The sequence below is a fragment of the Lycorma delicatula genome, chromosome 10 (assembly GCF_047948215.1).
Source record: "Lycorma delicatula isolate Av1 chromosome 10, ASM4794821v1, whole genome shotgun sequence".
Classification (NCBI taxonomy): domain Eukaryota; kingdom Metazoa; phylum Arthropoda; class Insecta; order Hemiptera; family Fulgoridae; genus Lycorma; species Lycorma delicatula.
This window is the reverse complement of record NC_134464.1, coordinates 101,867,114-101,891,845: the sequence shown is the minus strand read 5'-3', so window position 1 is coordinate 101,891,845 and position 24,732 is coordinate 101,867,114. Positions and strand designations below refer to the sequence as shown.

Here is a 24,732-nt window from a genome sequence, read left to right as displayed (position 1 = left end):
ATATGATCTTAATTAGCCAAAATGTGTTGGTACTGAGGGTGACCTTGCTGTATAGCCTCACCCCCTTGACCTTATAAGTAGAAAATTTAATGCCATCAATGCCCCATATATATAAGTAATCTGACCATGTTTGGTCAAAATCGGTCCATTAGTTCTGGAGAGATAAGATTTAGAGGCCAACATCAAGCAGACATGTACATATGAATATTAACATCTGAAAAATTTCCATCTGATTTTTTGGGTTCCTTAGGTGTCAAAATGTCAAGATCCGGTGAAAACTGCATTTGCCCAAATTGGACCGATTACAATACTTTCTCTTTCAGGAAATGCAATAGCTCCGCTATAGCGCATTGAAGACAGAAAGCCAAAAAAAAATAATAGTGAAGCATATACAGTTGAGAATTTAAAAAAAAAATTGTTTTATAATTTCTATAGGAGATTTAATAAATACAATTGCTAATTTTAATTCTAATTCCTTTAAAAAAAAAATGCATAGGAATAGAATAAAACTATTCAAGGTCAACAATGTACATCGATAAAGAAGTATATTTCTACCAAGTTAACTTTCTAAGATATTAAAACTTATCCTTTCTGTCATAAACAAAAGACAAACATTTTTTATGATAAAATAAATGGTATTTTACTAAGCTTTATTTATGACAAATTAATTATATTAAATTATAAAGAATTTAATAAAAATAGTTTTACAAATAAAAATGGAATTGATGCTTAAACATAAAAAGGTTCATTGTTACTGTTCACTGCATACTATAATCCTGTGCATTTAAGAACTTGACCCAGACGTCTGTAACGTTAGCTTATAACAGGACTGAACTATTTGCATTCAACTCAACTACATCTCTAGAGAAAGATTCAATCTTACCCCCTCCCCACACCATTATTCCCTACAGATGGTTTCCATTCTTTTGTTAAATGCAGCACCACAACCTGCTGCTGAGTTTTTAGTGTACATATGTTAGTGTACACATCTTTTTGTTTTCTTATTAGACATTTTTTCAAAATATTTTTGACTGATTTTATAAAATGATTACTGAAATGCAAATATTAAGCGATAAATTTTTGACATCAGCATTGTGAATAACGATAAATTCTACTAATGTAAAAGTAATCTGTTTACCAGGCAATTTGTTTATCATAATGCTTGTAGCATTCTATTTTGGTGATCATATTAATTAGATTATTACTACATTATTTACACTGATGCAAAGATGTAATTTAAAATTAAATAAACAAAACTCGATTTACAAAGATATTTGAATGGAATATTGAACATGAATCAAAGTACATGTAAATTCCAATTAATTTTTAAGAAAAGAAGATTACAGTTGCCTACGTAGAAAGAAAGATTTAGTTTCTTATCGTGTAATTATGTTTTGTATAAAAAAAAGAAACAAACTGGTAGTGAAATTATTGAGATTTCTTGGTACTTGTATAAAAAACAATTTAAGCTTTGAGCCATTCACGCTTAAAATCATTAAACAACTTTTGTTATTGTTTGTTTACTTAAAAAAAAAAGTAAAACGATTATTTGTTTTTTTAAAAATTGGGTGGATTTTAGCAATTTTTTTTACATTACTTGTAGTATTTATTTAGTAATATAACCCAGTGATGGGTACTAACAACTTACCCACTTATGTTTTTACCATTACACATCTATTTTGCGATAAAAGTTGTGTTAAATAGGAACTACCTATCAATGGTGAAATTTTTATTTAAAATTGACAAGCATTAATACCGAACATTCATGAGTTACCATACCAAAATTTCATAATTTTATATATATTAACCTATTCTAAACTAAACAAACATGATGCATCCACATATACAGAATTAAAAAAGAAGAAGAATATAATAATCCACTCGCCCAAATTTTTTTTTATCCTTTACATTATTTTTTTGTATTAAATTTTGAACTATTTTTCTAAGTAATAAGTAACATCACTTCAACAAACAAGGTTCATATAACTTTCATTTTATGCACTCTATCTATCTATTATCACTTCCACTTCTCGGAAAGAGAAAACGTTTAGATTAAAATATTGTGTTTCACATTCAAATTTCTATAGGAAGTTGTAAAAGTGGTTAATATCTTTTTTAATCTTGGAAATACCCAGAGGTAATCAAAATGTCTGTGATTAAGAAATAGGAACTTAAATAATAGCATTAACTTTCATTTAATGTGAATAAACATTTTTATCTGCAGTTTTAAAGTACTTTTATTTTTTAATAAAAGCGATAACAAATAGTAAGTTATAATGAATATGAATGAAATAATTTAAGATAAGTCTTGTTTTCAATCCGATATGAGAGATAATGTATAAAATACTAATACTTTAATATCCTGTCTTTACAATTGTATGTAAAATTATATTATTTGTAAATGTTAATCAAGTAATATTCAACATCACTCAATTCAATACTCAAAAGGTAATATTTCATTAATTATTACAGAATAAGTAAATAGAGAATTAAAATGAAGAGAGAACAGAAAATCAAAGTTAAAATTAACATAACCAAAAAATTAGTCGAATATGAATCATTCTTCCCAGAATAACCTTGAACTTATAAACATATTGCTGCTTCTACCTCTGTAATTGTTTGTCCTTGACACAACAGAGCAGAAAACAAGCAATATACACTGATTTTCTATCTCCTTTTTCCTCTTCTCCCACCATTGAAATATCTAACATTATTGATTTTACGAATAGAAGAGACTACAAAATTTAATATTTGATCATTAAAAAAGTAAGATCTATTGTATTACTTAGTGGTTTATCATGTCATAATACCTGTTTTGTGTACATTACTATGACACTATAACAAAATAAATCAATAAAAAGATTATTATTCCTTTTTCAACATCACTCCTACGTTTTACTAATATTCTACAAAAGTTGTAATACTACAATACATCTTCACTGAAACTCAATAACTTGTTTAAATAATTAACAAAAAAAAAAAAAATATCGTGAGTCTACTTATTTTATTTCTTATTCCCTTTTCTGTTAATATTCGTAAATTAATTCCATCACTGAAATTCGTCTTAAAAGAAAGACATGACGAAAACCTATGAATAGAAAGCTATCTTTTTTATTTTTTTTTTAACGTCAGGGTTCATCGTCTCAACTAAGCGTAGAACGAAGTACAATCACCTTACACTAACCTACATAGCCGTTTGGCTTAACATTATAAAGGGTTTGTATTTGTTTATTACAGATTATCATGATTGGTAGCAGTGTTAATGAAAATTCTTTCTTCCTTCAAAACCTTTTTACTGTCCTATTGTTTACTAAAAACAGCATTTTTTTTTTAGAATCCCGATCAAACTGACCATTGGATTTGTTTTTAAACATATAGCGATTAAAAAAATTTGTTGTCTAAAATAGTTAAGACTTTTTTTTTTACTTTTAAGGCCGCAAAGGACCACGTTAGTCAGAATAATTCAAGTCTTTTTAGCCGATCTTTTGTCCTTTAAGTTCTTAGCTTTTACTTTCTCCCAATATTTAGTCATTCTTAATGATTTTGCTTTACGATCCTCTTCTGAATAAACCCTTTTTGAATAATTAAAAGTTCTTACTTTAAAGTCGGTATTCGGATCTTTAATAACAAATTTTAATTTTTCGGATTTATTAAGTAAATCTTCGTAAGTCAAATTTAATTCTTGCATATCTTCTTTAATTTCTTTGATCCATAATGGTGGATTTTTAAAAGACCAAAATTGATCGATAATTCTCTTAGTAATCCTATCCTGCGGTAATCTTAACAAGTGTGCGCAGAAAGAAATTCGCTTCTTTTTCATAGTATCGATTAAAGATTCCAAGTTTTCGTACAGAAATTTATTAGGCGATAATCTGTACCGATTTTCGTGTTTATATTTTTTATTGATGCAGGTTCTAAGAATCCTGCGTTCAACTTTAAGCAAAGGTTCAGTCCTATTTTTCTGATTTAATCTAAATAAAGTCTCGCTCGCGTAAGTAATTACTGGTTTAACCACAGTTTTGTAATGTCTAATTTTAGTGTTAATCGAGAGCGATTTTTTGTTGTAAGTATTTTTGGTTACTTGTAGCACTTTAAATAATTTTTATTAAGTCTTTCAGTCCTTTCTTTTTCCTGTTTAGCCTCCGGTAACTACCGTTTAGATAATACTTAAGAGGATGAATGAGGATGATATGTATGAGTGTGAAAGAAGTGTATAGTCTTGTACATTCTCAGTTCGACCATACATGAGATGTATGGTTAATTGAAACCCAACCACCAAAGAACACCGGTATCCACGATCTAGTATTAAAGTCCGTGTAAAAATAGTAGGCTTTACTAGAACTTGGACGCTGGAACTCTCGACTTCCAAATCAGCTGATTTGGGAAGACGCGTTCACCACTAGACCAACCCGGTGGATTAAGTCTTTCAGTCCAATTTTGTTTTTCGTTACGATTACAAGTAATGATATCTCCAAGATATTTAAATTTTTCTACAAGTTCTATTTTGTTTCCATTAATATTCACAGAATTAATAACTAAAGGATTTATAGCCATCATTTTAGTCTTTTCGTAAGAAATTTTAAGTCCAATTTTATTCGCAAGTTCTTCTATTCTTGTTATTTGTATTCTGGCTTCTGCGATACTATTAGCTAATAAAGCCAAGTTGTCGGCAAATCCTAGGCAATTTAAATTTAAGTTATCTCTTTTGTATCCTATGCGAATATTTTTTGGATTAATTTTAAACCATTCGCGCATCAGAAATTCTAGTGCACAATTAAATAATAAAGGCGAAAGTCCGTCGCCTTGTCTCAGTCCGGATTTTATGTAAAAAGGTTCGGAAAATTCGCGACGAAACTTCACTTTAGATTTTCTATTTGTCAATGTTAAACCGATCATATTTACCAATTTAGGATCCAATCCGAGATTTCTAAGAATTTCTAACATCGAAGACCTATGTATGCAATCGTGCGCTTTTTTGAAATCAATAAAATAAATAATCATCTGTTTTTGCTTTCTGTTATAAATATCTCTAAGTAATTTCAAAGTAATAATTTGATCTGGACAACTGCGCCAAGGCCGAAAACTACCTTGGTAATCGCCTAGCTAATTATATAAATATATATCCGACTTCATATATATATATATATATATATATGAAGTCGGATTTGAACCGATGTGTTTCCCCTTGTAAGATGCAAATTTTCATTAATTAATATTTTATTTGCCTATAACATTGGAACCAATGAAAAATAAGTACCACTTATGATATCATTAAAAAGCTCTCAAGAGGGCTTATTACTGCAGTTAAGAAAAAGTCGATTGCAATTCTACGGCTAATCGTTTATGAGTTTGCGAAATACAGATGTCACGCCGAAACTGGACAAAACGGATTCAAGGATGGTGAAAATGGATATTTCCGTTGAAATCTGAAAACTGAAATTTTTCGCGGTTGCAATACTTCGTACAAGGAAGTAAAGAGAGATTTCGGTAATCTTGGAACATTGAAACTTGTTAAGTGATACAAGTAATGGACTGTAAATTTCTGTTTAATTATTTATTTGAAGGTTTTGTACGTAATTTGTTCTCTTATTATTTTTAATCATTTTGTATTCTTGGAAAAATGTAACTATTTTTATATTAATAAACAAATAGCAAAATAATGAATATTTAACTGTTTAAAAAAATTGAGTAATTAAGTCTAAATTATTATTATTATATTATCTTTGTATTTCGTATAGACAAGAATTTCATAGCTTGCAACCATTAAAAGGTATAAATTCCAATGTTATTTTAGCACAGTGGCTTTAATTTTTTCTCATTTATTCTTCAATCAGTCATCTATAATACAGATTATTAATCTTAAATAATAATTAGTAATCTATTAGCTGTTAATCATTGGTTAACCACACCACGGGCTTGCTTCATCTGATCTCTGCGGTTAAATGATTTTTTTACATTGTATAATTGGTTTAAAGAATATTTTTGTAAGTATGACTGCGTGAATCAATAAAATAAAGATATTTCAAAAAATTTAAAGCAGTTTATCGTACATGGTTTTATGCGGTCTATACAAAGTTATCTTGGGCTTTTATTTCAATTTCATAATTTTTAATTATTATAACTTCCTGTAAATTAGAAAGATTCCGTTAGATTTTTAAAATAGATGAGGAAGAACTACTTTTTGCAAAACTATCAACGTCTGTATCTTTTAAATAAACATCAGTATTAATTTAACAGATAAAATATAGACTTAATATAGCCTTCATTGTAATGTTTACATCCAGTTTATTTTAAACGGTTAAACATTTATTCGTTTCAGAAATATTTTAGAAGTAGTATTTCTTACCAAGCTATAAACCCAGATCAGATTAAAAAATCTGATGTGGACACCACATGACTTCCTTGAACGCCTATTTAATTACATATAAACATTTTTTTAAAAAGAAAAGTACATAAAATTTTATTTTATTAATAACTTCTGATATATTTTTTTATTATTATTGAATTATCGTAAAAAATTTGTACAATCAGAGGTTGAAAATTTATTAATAAATCAATATATTTAAATTAACAAAAAAAGAAAGCTAAAAATACAAAAAAGATATTAAATCGGATTTGAACCGATGTGCCTTCCCCTTGTAAGATAACCAAATATTTCATTAATTAAAATTCTATTTGGCTGTAACTCTGGAACCAATGAAAATAAGTACCATTTATATCTTTGAAAAGCTTTCAATGAGGGCTTATTACTACAATTAATAAAAGAAATTCCAAAATCAAGAGTTTTTTGGTCAAGTCGATTGCAATCAAAAGGAGAGGTGCACAACTAGATGTTACAACAGTCTTAAATCAAAAATTTAAACATTCTACGGCTAATCGTTTACAAGTTATGCGAGATACATACGTACGTACACAGTCGTCGCCGAAACTAATCAAAATGGACTCTGGGATGGTCAAAATGGATATTTCCGTTTTTTCACGATCACAATACCTCCTTACTTCGTACAATTAAGTAAAAATTTAGGAAACGGGACAATAATGTAAGGTGACGAATGCTTAAATACAATACTTTTTTAATGTTCACTTCAATCGATAGAAAAGTGAAACTTCGATTATCCGAATCAATCGGGAACTTAAGCGTCAAATTAAAAGATTAAATTGTAACATAATTTACTTTTTCAATACATATAAATATATATATAATAATAATGGAAACAAATTTTTTTAATCTTTATTAGTTTTTTAGTGACTACGATGGCTCAGTCTCCGTTGTAATTTTGTAAAAACATTCGTATATGAACCTGTCCCGAGCGCTAACCTCAGCGGCAACGAAGAACTGTATTTCCTGTCTGGCCGTGCGTAACATACATATTAATAATAATAATAATAATAAATCAATGATACGCTACTCAAATACAGTGTTGGTGATAGTATTTTGACCTAACAAAGAAAACCGAAACACCGACAAATACTTCTTTTAACACTCTTTCGCCTAGTTCGACTTTATTGCGTTATTGTCAAACTGATGTATGATTGAATGTATACATTTTTGTATTTCAAGTACACTTTTAATGAAATTATTTTGACTAATCTTTTTATAATTAATCATAATTTTTTGTTTGTTTATTTAATAAGCAGACGTATTAAATAGATTATTTTAAAATTACGTCACTTTAGTTATAAAAATGTTTAAGTATGAACAAGTTAATGATTTTGTTTATCGTCTTATAATATTACTGAAATAAAAAAACGTGAACTTTCATTAAACCTACGAAAGCTAACTAACTATTCTAACTATGTTATAACCTACTAAACCTAGTACTAAATCTATTAAACATATTTATTATATTTATCTTAAAGTTTAATTGACGAATTAAATTTAAAAAATGATACGTATATGATTTATCGTGCATATTAAATGATTAATGAAATGAATTTTAACTGCTAAGAGATAAGAGAAAGAAAACTATAAAGAATTACAAAAATTTTACTTTTTTTTCGACCAATGCGTGTTTCTTTTTTAGCTACCAGATTGCGAAGTTCTTTTGAAAGGATTGTATTAAGACTCGTCATTTTTACTGCTTTAGATAATTAGTTCTGTATTCAAAACAGTAAAATGGTTTATTATCAAACAGCTGTTATTCTTTTTCGGCGTTACCAATAATGCAGTAAATGACGGTAGTTAACGAAAGAAGACGCATGAGTTTTATCATAATAATTTTAAAACCAAGCAGTATTTGAAAAACTCTATTTGATAACGGAAGAGATTTTTTTAAGGCCTAGATTTGCTTTTTGAAAGTACTTTTCAATATCTCAGATCTCAAAGTAATGAAATGTAGTAGAAATAACAAAGATGGACCACTGAATGTGAAAATAGAAGGAGAAAAGATTATGGAAGTAGAAGAATTTTGTTATTTGGGAAGTAGAATTACTAAAGATGGACGAAGCAGGAGCGATATAAAATGCCGAATAGCACAAGCGAAACGAGCCTTCAGTAAGAAATATAATTTGTTTACATCAAAAATTAATTTAAATGTCATGAAAAGATTTTTGAAAGTGTATGTTTGGAGTGTCGCTTTATATGGAAGTGAAACTTGGACGATCGGAGTATCTGAGAAGAAAAGATAGAAACTTTTGAAATGCGGTGCTATAGGAGAATGTTAAAAATCAGATGGGTGGATAAAGTGACAAATGAAGAGGTATTGCGGCAAATAGATGAAGAAAGAAGCGAAAGAAGAGACAGACTTATAGGCCACATACTAAGGCATCCTGGAATAGTCGCTTTAATATTGGAAGGACAGGTAGAAGGAAAACATTGTGTAGGCAGGCCACGTTTGGAATATGTAAAACAAATTGTTAGGGATGTAGGATGTAGAGGGTATACTGAAATGAAACTACTAGCACTAGATAGGGAATCTTGGAGAGCTGCATCAAACCAGTCAAATGACTGAAGACAAAAAAAAAACATCTCAAAGAGTATAACACGTACAAATAACATTTTGAAAAGAAGGACTTGAGAATTAAGAACAGGAAAAATTTGTACGCAATTCTATTTTGTTTTTGGTTGCTAGAAAAAGCACCCATAAAAATGGCAATTTTGAAGAAATTTCTAATAAAAAAAGAACAATTTATTTCCAAATTTAAACCGTATATAACCCAAGAAGTGGGAATTAAATCGTGGATTTCTACGAATCATTTTTAAGCTGAGATAACCGATACCAGTTCAAATTTTACGAAGAATATTATTTAAAAAAAAAAACAAAACAGTTTGCCAAATAGCGAATACAGTTGAAGAGTAAAAATGAAAAGTTTTCGAATAATTTTTGTTCAAAAAACAGAATACAGGTTTCTCCAACATTGTATTTTTCACTTTTGAAAAGTGCAATTCAAAAAAACGGCACAGAAGTAAACAATACGTTAGAATATTCTTTATAAAACGGATCAAATAGGCGAAGTACATTTAAAAAAAAAAGAATAATTAAAAAATAAATAAACTGAATCGCTCATCAATTTATAAATCCTGCAGAATGAAAAACATTTTAAATAACCTGAGATTTGATGGATTTTTTTTTTTTTAATTCTGTACATTAACTATATAATATTTTACAACCTTATTTTGTCGTAATTATAAGCTCGGATATTTCATATAACCCCCAAAAAAGGCGATAAAAACTGTATTTTACCGTGTCAATTTAATTGTAAACTATACATTTTCTTTTATTTAAATAAGTTTTGATTTGCTATAAACCGAGTGATTGACGAAGAATTTAACAAATTTCAAGATATGTTATACTGGTAAAAATAAAGAAGGTTCGTGTAAACATAAGGTTAGAAACGCTTCATTAGCGAATGTTGGTTGGCGAAAGATGCCTTGATTTCTGCAAATTCGATAAACTTAAGTCAGACAGTAATTCTTTGGACCCAAATTAAGGAATAGATTTAGCGGTTTTATATGAAATCTGACATGAAAATTGCTCAGGATCTTCCAGAAATAATTAAAAGAATTGAGCCTGTAAGGAACGATGTATCTGAGGATGCCACAATGTCAACACGAAAACGTTCCACTCAGTTGAGTATTAATCGAACATCATTGCACAGAATATATTGCGCAAGCATTTATTAAGTTGACAACACAGTTGTAGAACTTACCCAGATAGTTATAAGTACCCAGATAAACCGGCACCTAACAAAACATCAGTATTAAGGTTAGTCGCAAAATTTAGAGAGACCGGTTTTGTTAATGACAAGAAACACAAAAGATCTGCGTCAGTGTTGAATACAGATACAGTCGCTGAAATCAAAGACCGATTACTCGCCTCGCCAAATAAATCGATCAGACGTTTGTCTGCTGAAATTAATGTGTCTAAATCGACTGTTCATCGGGCGACCAAACGATTACAATTACGACCTTATCGCATTCAAACGGTTCATCGACTTCTTGAGCCCGACAAAGAAAAATTGCTTCATTATTGTCAACGGTTCCGTCGATTTTTGCGTGAGGGAATTAATGTTATGGATTCGTTATTTTTCACAGATGAAGCACGGTTTCATTTGGATGGCTACGTAAACAGCCAAAACAGTAGAATTTGGAGCGCTGAAAATCCCCACGTTTATCATGAAAAACCATTATACCCGCAGAAGTTGGGCGTGTGGTGCGCGATATACGGAAGAAAATAATCGGTCCTATTTTTTTCGAGTACACCATTGATGCGGAACGATATCAGGATATTTTATTTCAGTTCATCGCACTCTTGGAAGAGGAAGACAGATACTGCTGGCTAAAACATGACGGTGCGACATCGCACTACGCAGGTTCAACTTCTGATTTCTTTGAGGAATTCTTTGGTAATCGTGTTATCGGTCGAGGCTTGTGGCCACCACAAGATTTGACTGCGGCGGATTTTTTTCTACGGGGTTAACTCAAAGAAAAAGCCTACGGTAACAAACCACGAACACTTGAACGATTGAAAGTCAATATTGAACAAGCTGTATTAAATATCCAGCCACAAACTTTGAAAAAAGTTTTAAGAAACGCTGTAAAAAGAATTGAAGCTTGTATTCAAGAAGATGGCCACTTCCAACATTTACTCTAAATGTACGGTAATGGATGGTGATAATAAAAACTACATTTACATTTACACATGCCTTTTTATTATTTTAATACCTACCAATATAAGGTTGGGTTGTGTTTTATACGGGACACTCTGTGTGTGTGTGTGTGTGTGTGTGTGTGTGTGTGTGTGTGTGTATATATATATATATATATATATCTCTTTATGTTAAAGAGAATGAATAGATTAGTTAAAACTGAAAGTATAACTACGTACGTTTTAATATTGTAATTCTGAAATGTTTGTAAATGAAATCGGATGTACCCAATTAAATTTAAATAACTAATGTGACTGTTTTGATGCGGCGTCAGTTAACATGGAATACGAATATAATTAAGTCATCATCTTCTAACATTACCATTTGGACTAGAATTACATTTTCCTCTTTTAACAACATAACATGAATCGTCTTGGTCGTTGTCATTTATATTGTTAGCGTCGTAATTTATAAATTACAGACTAACCTTTATAATTCAAGTATCGTCACAGTTATTTGAAAATTGTTGCGTTTGGTATTCTAGTTCTCAATAGTTATTTGTAGTCCGATAATGGCGAGGTTGAAAAAAGATGACTTGAGCAGATATTGCCTTTTTCGATTACAATACTCTTTTGTTATAAATTAATGATCTTGTCATAAATTAACTCATTTGATATTTCGCCAAAACACTCACATTATTATATTTAAATTTAGCACATGTACGATATTTATTTAAATTTTTAATACATACTCCATTTCATACCCGATATTTTACCAAAGTAGACTGAAAATTTCATTCAAATTATATTTATAGAGTTTTAACCTTAATTTTTTTCATTGTTTCAATTCCTTTACCTTGGAATACATACCATATTTATTTAATTTTAAATAATTTACATGGGCTATAGTTCATTTTGTAATAATGCCTTTTATATTCTTAATTACTTTATTTTGCCTTTATTTTTTATCTCCATCTTTTGTTTATTGTAATATAAGCTGAATTAAAAAAAAAAATCTATAAAATTTATATATTATTATTTTGCTTCAAATTTTCATTGCTTATTATTATTATTATTATTTTTGCTTATAATTCATCCTGATCGAGTAATGTTTCTTTTTTTTTTAATTTACCAAAAAGAGAGCAGGATTAATTTTCTCTTTTCCTTTCTTTTTCCTATTTAGCCTCCGGTAACTACCGTTTAGATACTTCTTCAGAGGATGAATGAGGATGATACGTATGAGTGTAGTCTTGTACATTCTCAGTTCGACCGTTCCTGAGATGTGTGGTTAATTGAAACCCAACCACCAAAGAACACCGGGTATCTACGATCTAGTATTCAAATCCGTGTAAAAATAACTAACTGGCTTTACTAGGACTTGAACGCTGGAACTCTCGACTTCCAAATCAGCTGATTTGGGAAGACACGTTCACCACTAGACCAACCCGGTGGGTAGGATTAATTTTCTCTGAACTTTTTTTCTTTGAAAAGTTATCTTTGTTATATAAATAACAAAAATGTATTTTTCGTCACGCGTGGGCGGTCCTTAGTAAACATTTCCAATTAAGAAATAACCAACACACGCAATTGTAATGTCTCTCTTTCTATATATACATATACATTCCAATAAATACTTAATTGTTGGAATCAGCTGGTACTATTGCCGACTTATGAAATAAATTATTTTAAACATATTAGATGGAATTAATTTTTAATAATTAGCTTTAAAGATGTCTAATAAATTGGTTTATTTGATATTTTATCGTCTGATTTTTAAGATATTTAATTCTTTTGTTTTGTAATACTGAAAATTTTGTTTCATTCAATACCTAATTAAAATTTACCGCATTTTGATACGGTTTGTTTTTAATAAACTTTTAAACTTTCACGTTTGTATTTAGTTTCTGTGGGCTTTATTCGTACCTTTTTACTCAAAATAAAATTCTCTACAAGTTTCGTTTAAAACTTTTATGCGTTTATTACATTTAACAATGTTATTTTATGCCAAAAAGTAAAATACTGTATTTTCGACCCAAATCTTGACTAAATTTCTCGAAAACTACTAAAAATGCAATTCTGAGATCTATTTTTTCAAATTTTCTTGTCAAATTTCATGTAAACCACTAAATTTACCCCTTAGTTTGAATCCCAGGAATTTTAAGTCTGACTTAATTTTACCGAGGGCAAACAAATCAAGGTGAAGTATTTCACCAGCCGACACTCGCTAACGATACGTTTCCGAACCTATTTTAACAGGGCCGTTATTAACGGGTTTCTTTCGATTAAAAAGAAAGAAAGAGAAAAGAATCTAAAAGGAACTAAAAGGGATTCTTTTCTTAGAATAACGGATTCGTTTAACAATTTTTTCACTGTAATACAATGGGACTTCCAAAAGCTCTTGTTCGACCAGAAGGATTACCAGAACTGAACAAAAAACTTACAGATAAACGTAAAGGCGCAGACAATGAAAATTATTACGCTTCAACAATTAAAGGGACGATTCGGGTACTGGTTCTGCAGGCCGGGGGGTATAAATAATGCCAGGAACCGGCGGACAGAGAGGAAGAGAGAGAGAGTAGCTCTGTGAGGCCGTATTCAGCGCAGTCGTGACAGCGATATCAGTAAGCGTGTGGTAAAAACGACTGAAAAATACGTCACGAGTATTCCGGTGTAGACAATGGGTGAATGCTAGAAGTTGATAGGTGAGTTATTGGTAAATAGACGCGTTCACCACTAGACCAACCCGGTGGGTTGGTCTAGTGGTTAACGCGTCTTCCCAAATCAGCTGATTTGGAAGTCCGAGAGTTCCAGCGTTTAAGTCCTAGTAAAGCCAGCTATTTTTACACGGATTTGAATACTAGATTGTGGATATCGGTGTTCTTTGGTGGTTGGATTTCAATTAACCACACATCTCAGGAACGGTCGAACTGAGAATGTACAAGACTACACTTCATTTACCCCCTTATACATATCACCCTCATTCATCCTCTGAAGTATTATCTAAACGGTAGTTACCGGAGGCTAAACAGGAAAAAAAAGTAGTGAAAGTGGCAGTATTCTATTCATTCGTACAGTATAGGGTAGTTCTACTGTAAATAGTAAAAGTAATATAACTGCAGATACTGAAATGTATGAACTTTAAACTTTTCTTGTTGTTAATGCAGTAATAGTTTTTTCATTCATTTTAATCTTTTTTTAATAAATTGCACTGTATTCTGATATTACGAGTACAATGTAAATGCTATTAAATAAATACTGTCTTTTTATTTTAATTAATATTTTGTATGTTATATATACGAATTGTCGTTATTATTATTTATATAATTTTCTATGGTTTTACAGTAACCAATTGTAATTATAAGAAATTTTTAATTTGTTAGTCTCTCAATATACTGGTCGAACATGTGACTCTATGTTTATATGAACTTTCTTCTTTATTTTCAGCAGTAGAACATGTTTGAAACATGTTATTCGGGAATCATTATGTATACATTAATTTTTAAAGTTTCTTTAAAATAGGCTATACAAAAAATCTAGTTAATGGGAACAAATAAATAAAATTATTGAATAAAGAATTTTTTTTTTGCTTTAGTTTTGTATAGAACACAAGATAATATGAAAATAAAACGCATCTGAACGATTATTTACCGATGGAAGTGTAACGATAAAAATTGAAAATAGAAAGATCTTACTAAGAAACTATTTACTAGTCTGTGTATGAAAATTGAGCTAATTAAAAACTTTTTATTAAGTAAGTTACATCTAGCAGTAAATTTAACCAATTTTGATAAAAGTACTACAATAAAATTCATTATTTTTTTTTAATCCGGTGTACAAGATTTTTTTACAGAAGGTAATTAATCAGTCAGAGGATTAAAATATCGCTGTATGAAAGATAACTATACGACAGTATCTTTATTTAAGGGTATTACTCAGCAAATAATAGTTACTTTGATAAATGTATCCTAAAATCATTCTCAAATTTAAATATTATTGATAAAAAAAAAAGTTTAATTCAGATCGACCCAGCGGTTCTTGAATTTTAAGCGAATATTTTAAACTATCTGATTTAATAACACACACATATATATATATATATATTTTTTTTTTGAGATGACAGGCATAGACTGCTTTGGTCAATTTGCCCTATGAAAATTCTTATATTGCATTTCATCATAAAGAATTTTGATTTTTCCCTTTTATGAACTAGCTTAAAAATTGTTAATTAGTTTTATGAAATCAACATTATACACAGGTAAGGGCAATTGTATTTTAATATAAAAATAAATTTAAAACAAAATTACTCGTATTTGCAACGTAAAAATTGTTTTACAAGTAACAATAAAAGGGTATTCAATTGATGACTTTTTTAAGACATCAGAGAAAAATGTTGGTTAATAGATAATTAAAACATCATAAATTAAATTCCGGGAATAATACAAATTCAAATAAACATGATGAAGTTAATAAACGAACGACGAAATAGTTTGTACTTTTATGACTTTTTATCTTAACGGTAGACGTAATTGGTCTAGTGGTGAACTCATCACCGCAAATCAGTTGATTTAGAAGGTGAGAGTTCTAAAGTTCAAATCATAGTAAAGGCGGTTACTTTTATACGGATTTGAATACTATGTCAACCCAGCGGGCTGATCTAGTGGTTAACGCGTCTTCCCAAATCAGCTGATTTGGAAAGTCGAGAGTTACAGCGTTCAAGTCCTAGTAAAGCCAGTTATTTTTACACGGATTTGAATACTAGATAGTGTTCTACCGGTGTTCTTTGGTGGTTGGGTTTCAATTAACCACACATCTCAGGAATGGTCGAACTGAGAATGTACAAACCTACACTTCATTTACACTCATACATATCATCCTCATTCATCCTCGGAAGAATTATCTAAACGGTAGTTACTGGGGGCTAAACAGGAAAAAGAAAGAAAAGATGAATACAAGGTCGTGAATACCGGTGTATTTTTTAGCGGTTGGGATTCAATTAACAACACATCTCAGGTATGGTCGACGTGAGACTGTACAAGACTACACTTCATTTACATTCATACATATCATCCTCTGAAGTAATATTTTATGGTAGTTCCGGAGACTAAACAAAAAAAAAATAAGGCATCAGCGACTATAAGTTTGTATATAATTTTATATAATTCATTCACACATTCAAATATCTGTATCTCTTAATATCGAATACGTACTAAAAATTACTTATCTATACACCATGAAATTACATTAAATTTAAAACGATGATTAAAAAAAAACTGTTATTTTTAGTGCTCTATCAGTCGATAGTCTTCATTTTAAAATAACCTATTATAATTATTTTTTTGGAAAAGGAAATTAATGAAACTAATCTATGATGGTGCTTAGGTATAATGAAATAATACTGCAATCTCCTTTAAACAAACATCCATATCTAATATGCAGCCACTGATTGTCGATGAACATCCCTCCAGGTACCTCCTCAAAGTTCAATCCTTATCACAACTCCTAAAAACTATGAATAAATACGATAATTTTTAAATAAGAATTCAGATAAAAGATTTGGATTGATGAACGGTTGAAAATTATTAACTACAAAAAAATGATTATATTTTCTGGTGGCTTTGATACACAAAGGATAAATCTTTCTACACATATCTCTTTCCCGACTTCACTTCATCATGTCTGACACACACACACACACATACTAGACATAACAATGTCACTATATAAATGTCCAATTATATCGATTAGAGTTAAAACAAACAAAATAGAAAACAACAACTAGTTAACAGACAACTATCTGTCTATTTAATCTCTTTTTATGTAAAATGAACATTTAATTATGTCGGTATTTATCTCTCATATCACATTTAATATTATTAGATAAAAATTTAAAAAAAAAGAGAAGCTATTATTATCAATAAAGCCTAAAAACAAATAAAACCAAATCTACTATCTTGGGATAAATCTTTTTTATTATGCATCCTCAAACATGTATATATTCATATTCGAATCAGGGCAGATCCAAACCGACAATTCAGAGAACAGATCTATATATTTTTTTTATTTAGCAACAACAGCAATTACGTATATCTATGAAGATGAGTTTGAAGCTTAGTAATTCGCTTTATAATTGTAAAAGAAAAAAATGGAGAATAGTTTTAGAATTTATTTTTTTCTATAATCTATTTTTTCCTTTAAATTAAGCTGTTTTTAAAAAAATTAGTAAAAAAAAACAGAAAAGTAATTTTTTTAAAAACTGAACTCGATTTTACGCAGGATTGATTCAATTTTTCTTAAAATGACTAATTAACTACCAAACAAAAAAAAAAATTCTTATTGCCCTAGCACAATTTAGCCAGTTTCAAACGAACATATACTTTTTTATTTAAAAAAAAAGAAGCCAATACTTAATTGAAAAAAATTATTACTAAATAAATGGTCAAAAATTGAAAGAACTGTGGAAGGAAAAATAACTAGGCGAGGCTAGGTTAAAATAAATTTTATTAGGCAATTGAAATAACTAATGAGATAGGTTCATAATTTATTATTTTTTTTGTATGTTTCACACTAGGATAAAGTTGTATTTTCTGCCCGTTTACTTTTTTAATTTTCTGAAGAAAGATAATTAGTAATAAAAGAAAATTAAATAGGTAAACAGAAATGCGACCGGGGAATAAAATAACATAGTTTGCTTTTCGTCCGGAGTTTTCGGTTTTGAGTCTTGGAGATTATATATTTTAACGAACTACTAATTTCCATAGCATTTCCGTTTAATACATTGACACTAAGAATTAAAACGGTCTAAAAAAAATTGCAAATCCCAACTATTTAAACAGAAATATATAAAGCAAGTTATTGTGTTGAAATATAAATTACGAAAATTCATCGATAAATATATAGGTTGCTAACATAGTTCTTTCTTTCTCTGTACAAGACGAAGTCTTATTAGTAAAATAAATTTAGTTTGATTAGGAATATTATCATCAAACAAGTAAATCGGATTGAACGTAATCGAAACAAAGAGAAATTTTCCTTTTGTTAACTCATGTTTGAATCATACAACTTAAAACGAAATAAAGGTTTATAAATGCGACTTCCAAAGTTTCGTAAATAAACTATACGATATTGCGTAATTTGACATAACGTATACTGTAATCATAAAGATAATTTAAAAAAAAATTTAATATAAATATACGTATAGGGTCTCATGGGTTTTAACTCATGTTTGAATCATACAACTTAAAACGAAATAATGGTTTACAAATGCGACTTCCAAAGTTTGGTAAACAAACTATACGATATTGCGTAATTTGACATAACGTATACTGTAATCATAAAGATAATTAAAAAAAAATTTAATATAAATATACGTATAGGGCCACCACTATAAATATCTGTCTATGTTCGGTTGTGAGATAACCAAATAAATAAATATATATATATATATAGCTAGTCAAGGTTAGCGAGCGTAGGTTAAGTTTGTGGATCTTATAATAAAAATATATATATGTATTTGGTTATCTCATAACCGAACTTGGACAGATATTTACAGTGGTGGCCGTATAACCCTTGAGACCTATATATATTAAATATTAATTTAAGTTGTGAAGTACAACATAGCGCATTGTTTCTCCGTAGGAATACGTTAATTAATTATTGAACACATCTGTCCCAATTTTTTTTTATGGGTACAAAACATGTAAAATTCCTGAGAAGCAATAAACACATGTGAAAAGTTGCTTTCTAAGAGAGTAATGACATTCATTATACGAAGTTCCTATTAAAAACAGACTGGAAGTATCACGTATAACCCTGTCTCCTCTAACTGGGTTAAATGGTTGTATAATTTGGACCAGGAAAGAAGATAACGAAAAGCCATTTCACGTCTTACTTTCCCTTAGTAGCCTGGAATTTTGCGTTTGTTATACTTTGAAAATAGCTATGCTGTTTACTATGATAGTACTGTCAAGAAATTTGAATGGCTTTTATAAATTACTAATTTTAAAAAACGGAAAATTGTTGCAAGTATTAAAATTCGTGATTCAAACTTACGTGAAATCATTGTATAATAATTAATAAATGTATAATTCATAGAATTAAAACCACTGCAGACAGAAAATTGTAATAATTAACTAGATTTTATTTAGTTACTATATTAATATAATCGTTTACAATGAATTGACTTACCAAGCACAACGACAAAGAGCCAGTAACGAATACGAACAAGTCAACTCAGTTCAACAACGCAAATGACGTTGTAGCTCACAGCGGTAGTGTGTAATAAAAAAAAAACATGGCTTCATGCGGGAGATAGGGAAAATAACAATATTAAACTGGCTGTAGTTCCACGAATGGAGAAGTCGTTCGTACCGTTGAAGGTCAAAAGGAAACAATATAACAGTGTATATAATTATACATCATTTGGTTTATATTACTCATCCCCATACACATTTTTTTTTTTTTTTAATAAAAACCTTTTTTATACACTAATGGATAATCGTAATATACTTTTTCGAATTATTTTTTAGTAATATATATGATAGATAATATATAAATATATTATCTCATTTTGATGAACGTATAACGATTCAAAATATTATACGTGGCGTATAAATCAGTTTCAATACATCCAGTCTGAAATATAACTTCATCAACCGGACTACTTAGAAAATCAAAATGAGCTTTCGAGAAACAAAAATAGACTATCAGAACATTAGTGCCCATAAATATGAATTGTGTTGGCTGACCTTTATTAAATTAAAAACTCTGCTTTATTAAACAAAAGTTAAACTTTCAGAATATGCTCAAGTTAATTTAATTAATGTTAATGTAACTGAAGTTGTAATCGATTAAAAAAACATATATTGCTTCTAACTGAGAAATCTGTATTTATTTTGGTTTTCATATTCGTTTAATACGTCATTAACCTATTGTAAACCTGCATTTCGCTAATTTGTTTATTTACAATAAGTATTATCATATTACAAAATAATTTATCTATATATAATTTTAATAATATTGAAAATCATGATAAAATTTGATAACTAAAATTATAATATTAAATGACTGCCTTTCAAAATACTGGGACTACTACCAAATGTCTTTTGAAGTTAATTACCAGTACCTTCTTCCTTAGAGTATCTGGTAGCACTATTATAATGGCTTCTGTATTAAAAAGGTTAGGAGATCCCTTAAGTATGATAATTAAAATATATATTCAGGAACAAAATTAGAAGCAAAAATTACATAGAGAATGTAATTGAATTCAATTATATACTGAAGAAGTTTCTTAACTGTTTTCAGAAGAGTGTTTAGCAACACTGTTACCAAGTAATCCCTTAAAAAAGGACCCAACAATTAGGTAAGGCAGGAATTTGGAAGAAAAGTTACATTATTTTGGAAGTAAGAAATTTAATAATTTTGAAACTGTTAACGCAACATACTTTATTCACAATTTGGATTATAAGATATAAACAAATAATATCCATTCATAATTAGTTTTGGTTTATTTTTACAGCAATAAAAACTTACTCTTTCAATATACTAGCTGGTTATTTAGACCTTAAAAATAAGACTACTGTATTCAATATTTCTACTTTCTTCGTGGTAATATGCTATAAAAATTTAATAAACAAATTTAAATTATGTAATTTGAGTTTTTTACACAGTTTTCTTTTATTGTTATGATTTTCGGCATGTTTTTGCATGTATTTTAATAAAAAAGACAAAACATATGAATTGGTAGATAAAAAAATATGCCACATCCTTGCAAGTTATATAACTGGAGATCAGGTGATGTACAGGCCAGCATGCTAACAAGTACATTAACTGGCTGGCCAATAAATTATCTATAAGACAATCTTTTGTATAATTCTATTTTATTTTTTATTACAAATAAATTATTTTCTGATCGATATAAAATGATAAATTATTTATTAACTTGTTTTAACAATAGGCTAATACCCTGTAACAGATGCTGATGGATGATAATATATTTTTGTACCATGTGAAAAATGCCATGCTTCGTTGGAATTTCAACACAAAGGTTTTAAATAAAAAACAAAATACGCTAATATTCCATCACAGAGATTGGCAGATATAAATCATATAATTAATGTATTATATGAATAAAAAAAGGAATATCATGAATAAAAAAATGAACTGGCTCAGTGCTTGTCTGGAGGAATGAAAGGAAACTGTAAAAAATTGATCAGAACAATGTTACAAAATGTACAGTTAGTTAGTAAACAGTTTTTAAAAGTTTGTATTAATACTTAAAAATAATAAATACATGAAATGGTAAACACTAAACAAATACTATCAGACGTTAATGAAAATTATTTGGGTATGTTATTTGTACATTTTAAACAAAGATAGGAAAATTTAACACTTTTTAAAATTATCCTTTAATTAGTATTATTTTAAAAATTATAGAATGGGTAGTAGTATTTCTGTAAAAAAAAATTAATTTTGTTTTAAATAAATGTATGGGAAAATTGTTTAAATTGGTTGCTAATCATTAAAAATGGCAATGGAAGTAAAATAAGGCCCTTAACCATACACAAAGTATTGTGCTGATAATTGCATTTCTGTATTCAGTATGGTTACACAATTATGGTTGTATTGTCCCTTTGTTAGTGTGGGTGTTGGTTGTTATATTTTTTAAATAAATACCAATTTTTTTTAACAGAGAGCATGTTCATAAATATAGGCTTATAAAGGATAATTAAAATACATTCTATAAATAAATAACCGTATTTTTGTTAGAATTTTATTTATTTATTTACAACTATATAATTTATTTATTTTCAATACTTGAGCCAGAATTTTTTAAAAGAAACTACAAAAATATATTATGAAAAAATATTTGGAAGAAATGTTGGTTGATAAAGATGACTGCTGCAACTCTGTCATGATCTTAAATGTATGTTCATACACATGAACATACACATTGTATGTTAATTTTATTATACAGTTGATCTTCTTATGAAAAAAATTAATTTCCATGAAGAATAATTTGAAAATTCATATCATGACATTCAGCTCACAGAAGCGGGTCCAAATCCTAGTTTCTTAATTTACATAAAATAATGATTAGGTAATAGAAAAATAAAGGAATGTTAGTTTATATATAAATTAACAAGTTACTGACACAGTATGAACAAGATGAGTACTATATTTATAAATTTTATACAAACTTTATGTACCTTGCAAAAGTCGGAGACATACTTTAAAAATTTATGTAAATATCTTTAAGATTATATTTGTATTATTGTATAATTAAATGTATGCCATACTATGAAACATAATAAAAATGTAATCAATTTTATGAGTTTTTATCATTATAAGTTTATGGTGGTTTTTAAAAAGTATTAAGTTTCAATTTTCATTAAAGTTTTTATAGTGTAATTATTTCATTCATTTTATTGGTTTAATTAAAGGCCTAATAAACAAAACCAAATCATCTCATCACTGAATTTTCTTCATGTAGCTAAGTAAGAGAGCGATGTATGTAATTATAACCCTGCTTGAGCCTATAATGCAAGCATGCATTCATGGGATGCCTGATATTTCTACGTTGTAGATAGTAGACATTTTGGTGGGGGAACAGACAACTTATTTCTTAAAGCAATAAGAAATTCTGACCTTGCACAGTATAATTTGCAAGCTATAATAAATGTGTAAAGAAACTGAAAAGCAATAAAGAAAAAAATTCAGTAATGAATCTAATTCATTTTATAAAAATACAAAACTAAATAAATATATAATTCTGATCTATAATACCATTTACCTGTTAAATATTCTTTTCAAATGATAAACTATTAATGAATATTAAAATGGGACAATTAAATTTTTTCAATGCTGGCTTTAGTTTATAAAATCTACATGTGCAAGTTTCTCTGTTAATGATATTTTCTTATAAAAAAATAACTTACAATGAATACACTTAACAAGTAAATGCTTTATTTAATGTATAAATGTGTATAACAATATTCTTAAAATTAATACAAGATGTGGAGTTTAAATTTTATTATTAATATTAATTGCTTTGTATAATTTTCAACTGATCATGCAATTAAAATAAAAATTGTAACTGTTATTGATTTAATTACAATGACCAATAGTATTTTTTTCTGGTCTTTTCACTAAAATTTGTCAGTGCCCTTTGAATTTAATAATTCTTAATTATTAATTTTTAAAATAATTTGTAAATAATAACAGACAATTTGTGATACCAACAGAAATGAAATGTAAGATTCATTAAGCATTTGTCAATGATGCTACAGATATTGCATAGATAATATTGTTAACCATTTAAAAATGACTGATCTTTGGTGGAAAGTAGTAAGTCTGAATGTTACGGTAAAGTAAAATAATGGAAAAAATATTTTGGTTTACATAAGCCAAAATATTAATTTTTTTGAAAAAGGAAAGTATCTTTTTTTAGTGCAGAAGAAGATGTTTTGAGGAGAGAAGAGCTAGAACCAAATAAATACAAATTTTTTGTTTACAAAATTTCCTAAGCTCGGATATTTTTTAGAATAACCTCATGCAATACAGTTTCTATTAAAAAAAAAGATAATCATATAGTGAAAAGCTTACCCCATAAATTTCAAAAATACTAAACTTTTTAAATATTTTTACCTTCCCAGCTATAATGATGGATATTCTACAGCAGCAAGTATGTAGATCGTATATATTAAATCTAAATTTATTAAGTATAAGTATAGATAAGTGAAGTACAATATTTATATATAATATCTCTTCTTTTTTTTGTATTCAGTCATTTGACTGGTTTAATGCAGCTCTCCAACATTCCCTATCTAGTGCTACTCGTTTCATTTCGGTATACCCCCTACATACTACATCTCTAACAATTTTTTTACATATTCCAAACGTTGCCTGTCTACACAATTTTTTCCTTCTACCTGTCCCTCCAATATTAAAGCGACTATTCCAGGATGCCTTTATATGTGGCCTATAAGACTGTCTCTTCTTTTAACTATATTTTTCCAAATGCTTCTTTCTTCATCTATTTGCCGCAATACCTCTTCATTTGTCACTTTATCCACCCATCAGATTTTTAACATTCTCTTATAGCACCACATTTCAAAAGCTTCTAATCTTTTCTTCTAGGGTACTCCGATCGTCCAAGTTTCACATCCATATAAAGCAACACTCCAAACATACACTTTCAAAAATCTTTTATTACTATATCATCAGCAAATCGTAGCATCTTTATCTTTTCACCTTGTATTGTTACTCCAGATCTAAATTGTTCTTTAACATCATTAACTGCTAGTTCTATGTAAAGATTAAAAAGTAACGGGGATAGGAAACATCCTTGTCAGACTCCCTTTCTTATTACCGCTTCTTTCTTATGTTCTTCAATTATTACTGTTGCTGTTTGGTTCCTGTAAATGTTAGCAATTGTTCTTCTATCTCTGTATTTGAACGCTAATTTTTTTAAAATGCTGAACATTTTATTCCAGTCTACATAATCAAATGCCTTTTCTAGGTCTATAAATGCCAAGTATCTTGGTTTGTTTTTCTTTAATCTTCCTTCTACTATTAATCTGAGGCCTAAAATTGCTTCCTTTGTCCCTATACTTTTCCTGAAACCAAATTGGTCTTCTCCTAACACTTC

At 28.7% G+C, this 24,732-nt stretch overlaps 1 protein-coding gene across 1 annotated transcript in view; it reads right to left on the bottom strand.

Annotated features, from left to right (window-relative positions):
• The window catches only part of LOC142331154 (uncharacterized), a 39,223-nt gene extending 19,795 nt beyond the window's left edge, over positions 1–19,428 (bottom strand). The window contains exon 1 of the mRNA XM_075376861.1: positions 19,272–19,428. The gene's annotated coding sequence lies outside the window, so the exon portion shown is untranslated. The remainder of the gene's footprint in view (positions 1–19,271) is intronic.
• Positions 19,429–24,732: the final 5,304 nt, after the last annotated feature.